This window comes from Eubalaena glacialis, chromosome 9 (assembly GCF_028564815.1).
Source record: "Eubalaena glacialis isolate mEubGla1 chromosome 9, mEubGla1.1.hap2.+ XY, whole genome shotgun sequence".
In the NCBI taxonomy this organism is placed as follows: Eukaryota; Metazoa; Chordata; class Mammalia; order Artiodactyla; family Balaenidae; genus Eubalaena; species Eubalaena glacialis.
This window is the reverse complement of record NC_083724.1, coordinates 84632873-84637359: the sequence shown is the minus strand read 5'-3', so window position 1 is coordinate 84637359 and position 4487 is coordinate 84632873.

Genomic DNA, 4487 nt, shown 5'->3' with positions numbered 1-4487 from the left:
TACAGAGCTAGATCCTACAGTTGATGCCATGGATGCCCAAAGAAGGGAGTTGCGGGTACTAGGGAAGATCCAGGAATTCTGAGGGGATAAGATATATGGCCTTGAGCCCTGGAAGGGCTATTTGCTTTGAGAAGAAGGGTCTAGAAAAAACCACTACAATTGTAGCAGGGAAGTGTTATCTCCACCCAAAGCTTTGGATGAATGGAACTAAAAATTACATGCCTGTGCCATGTGTGAGTTAGGGATCCTAAGTATATATCCTTTTCTGTATGGGCACCTTCATGGTGCCATGATGCCAGCTGCAGAGAAATGGTCCTAAGCAGGTAAAACCCATTGGACACCTGGTAGAAACAAACAAAAACCACTCTGTAGGGATGCTTCCACATTCCAGAAAGCAGAGACCCCTGTAGGAAAGAAAATAGCCCCCACTGAAGATGCACTCACAACCAGAAATGAAAAGCTTATAATAGGAAACTATCTCCCATGAGAGAGACCCCATAGATATAACACAAGAATACAATAAAATATTGGAAAGAGATTTTAAAAAGCAACAAAACAATACAAACAAAACTGTACACGCTAAGTTTATATGGCTGAATAAGCAAACGTATTTAATGTGACCGAATCTAAAAAGCCCTTCACCCAAGGACCACTCCCCCTCTAGGGTTTGAATTTCAACTTTTAGTAAATCATTCCTTCATATGAAATATTTTCTTCTTTCAGCCTGCCTTTTAAAAGATGCAAATACTCCTGGGAAAATTAATACAAGTTAGCGTTTCTCAAATTTCAGTGTTTATTGGAATCATCTGTGGAGTTCTTCCAAAATGAGCCCTACCCAGTGAAATTCTGGTTTAAGTGAATTTAGCATGGGACTTAGGAATCTGGATATTTAACTAGTGTCCCAAGTGATTGCCAGGGTACGGTGAGGATGGGTTTGAACTCCTGACCAAGTGGTCTACTGTAAAAACTGTTCAGGGGCTGGGAATCAGCTTGGTTGAGAACTTCTAGTTAAGAAATCTATATTTTGAATTAGAATAACTTTATGTATACAGAGCAATATATAGTCCATAGATATTCTTCTACATACACACCTTTTAAGTCATATTGACTTTATACTTTTAAGATTGGATTTTAGCATATGGTCATGGATATTGATAGTACAAGTGAAGAAGAAGGAAGAAGAGAGGAAGGGAGAGTTGCTAAGTCCAAAGCTAAGAATTAAGTAATAACAAGGAGGAATTGTTATCTCTATTATGTCTGCCTCAAATATAGCCTGGGGTGTCAGAGACATTTACTACTTGCCAGATATCCCTATGCTCTTCCTCATTTCCAAACCTCCCTGCAGGGGGTGTGGCCACGTGGCTAGCTCTGGCAGTGAGAAGCAGCGTATGTCACTTGCAGAATAAACCCATAAGAGTTGTGTGCAGCTCTCTGCCACTCCGTATCTCTCCCCCAAGCATAGAGGTCGACTGCCCAGGGAGGGTTGCCTGAACCCAATCAAGCTTGTGTGAGCCATAAATAAACCTTTTGGTGTTAAGTTTGCTGAAATTGAGGGGAGGGTGTGCTTGTTACCACAGCAAAGTCTAACCTAATGAGAAATGCCCAACCTAGTAGTTATAGATACAGTTCTTGTCTAGCACTCTGTTTTTCTATTTACTTTCTATCACTGATCCCAACATCTTTAAATTGCTAAAGATGAATAAAGATCTGAATAAACTCCAGGATATTACTTGTTCATCTTCTTTTCCTACTATCTAATCCTTTAGGCAGAGCTCCATGAAGCTATGCTGTGTGCGTGTGTGTATGTGTGTGTGTTAAGGTATTGTTTGTAGGAAACAAAAGATACTGATATTTCTGGTCCATGCCTGGGAAGAGTAATAACTGGCAATGCTCACATTTTACTGACCTCTTTAGAGCTAGTTTCCTTTTAGTGTAAAGAGAATAGCAGAACCAAGCAGATGTTCTGGCCACTCTGCAGCTGCTTGATTTACAATGTGACACCACATTTATGAAATCAGCTGGGGAACCCCATGGCATCCTAAGGTTTCAGGAAGGGAAATTCACGGTGTGAGTCAATCCAGGTTCCAATGTTGTCAAGTGCTCTGTGATGGGAAGTTGCTGTGAATTTCCCAAAGGACAGCCAAGGATGCTGGGGGAGGGCAAGAATGAACATAAAGCAGCCTGCTCCCTTCCTCGACAGGACCAGTGGGAGGGATAGCAGGAGGAGGAAGCATGGAGAGGGAATCCCAAGAAGAAAGGAAAGAAACCCCATTTTTCAAACTGATAACTTCCCCCAAGTTTGCTTCCCAACTCCTACTCCAGCATGAGGAGGATTAAGGAACCATCTCCACCACAGTGAGGGAACACCTGCCCGGGGTTCGTGAAGAAGTTTGCACCATTCTCTCCACACTCATCCTACTCTTGTTATGCTTAGAATAAAAAACGTGGTCTCTGTGGGCTGCAAAGAGGTCTGGTTTGGAGATTAGTGAGCCAAAGAGAACCAAATAAAGTTTGACAACATCAGGGTTGAGAAAGCTATCCTGAGGCAACACACTTAGTAATTTGCAATGATATTTCAGTGCAGGAACTTTCAAAGACACAATCTTAACAATCTATTGTTTTCCACTTCTAAGCGGAGTGCATAATAATTGCATTTTTTAAAATGTCTTTGAACTTCTCTCTTGCTTTTAAAAAAATTACAAAACCATGGGTCATGACTTTTGCCAGTCACCCTTGTGATAAAAACAAAACAAAATAAAACTCAATTGTCCCCTAGGCATTGCAACATTTGTTGAATAAATGAGTGGATGAATGGTCAAGAGGAGAAGGTAACTGTGGGAACAGTGGGAAATGCAGTTTTAGACATGTTGGGTTTAGGATGCTAATTGAAATATGTATGCTAGACTGCCAAATTTGACTACTTAAAAGTTTTAAATTCTGTATGACAAAGGACACCACAAATAAAATCGGAAGACAAGCAACACATTGGAGGAAAGTATGTACACGTACTAAATGAAAGATTACTATCCAAAATATATGTATTTCCTAAAAAAATCTATAAAAGGCCCATATCTCAATAGCTAAATGAGTGAAGGCTATGAACAGGCAATTTGCAGAAGAATTACAAATGTCAATAAACAGATGGTAAAATGTCAATAAAAAGATAGCAAACTGCATTAATAATAAAACAAATGCCCATGAACAACCAGATTTCAATTTTTGCCAATCAGTTTGGCAAAAAAAAAAAAAAAAAAAAAAATTGATGATTTCAAGTATTGAAGATGCTATAAAGAAACAAGCTTCTCATTCAATGTAGAAGTATACATTTTAAAGTCTTTTGTGTGTAGGGGGAAGCAATTTGGCAAGAGTTTCACAATTTTAAATATGTCTACACTTTCAGCAATTTCATTGCTATCAACCTATCCTAGAGAAAATGCACATGTGCCAAAGAGCATGAACTAAGATGTTTTTCGCTGCTTTGTTTATAATATTGAAAACTGGAAACAATCCAAACATCCATCAGCAGTGGAGTAATTACATATATTACGATATACCCATTTAAAGAAATTTCATACTGCTGTTTTAAAAAGAACGTAGTAGATTTTTACATGCTGATATGGGAAGATCTCCAAATCAAAAAGCAAGTCAATTGGTAAAGTATAGAACACATGAGTCCATTAAATTACATGGAAAGAGGACTGGAAATATATCCACCACGCTGTTCATGTTAGTTTCCTTTGGGGCGGGTGATGGTTATGGGAAAGGTGGAGGGGTTACTTTTACATTTTACTTCAACCGTTTCCATGTATTCTTTATCACAAGGAATTCTAGGAGACAGGAAATTGACGGAGTATAAGGCAAGACAATCCATTTGATTTTGTTGCTTAGGCAGAACAGTACAGTAGTTAAGATCATGGGCTCTAGAATCTTACTGCCCAGTTTCAAATCCTGTCCACCCTGCTCTACTTAATACTGTGTAAACTTTGGGCATGGTTCTTAATCCCTTGGACCTCTGCATCCTCATCTTTAAAGTGAGATTGGTAGATTTCACACAGGAGTGATACCGTACAGTATTTGTCCTTCTCTGTCTGACCTCTCACAAATACCGTAGGATATCACTTCTGTGTGGAATCTAAAAAGCTGAACTTGTGAAAACAGAGTAGAATGGTGGTCACCAGAGGCTAGGTAGGGGTGGGGAATTGAGGATATGCTGTTTAAAGGTACAAACTTGCAACTAGTAGATAAATAAGTCCTGGAGATCTAATGCACAGCATAGTGATTATAGTCAACAATACTGTATTATAAAGTTTACAGCTCCTAAGAGACTAGATCTTAATTGTTCCCACCACAAAAAAGAAATGAAAATTGTGTGATGTGATAGAGATGTTAGCTAAAGCTACAATGGAAATCATATTGCAATATATAAATGTATCAAATCAACACATCATACATCTTAAACTTACACAGTGTTATATGTCACTATCTCA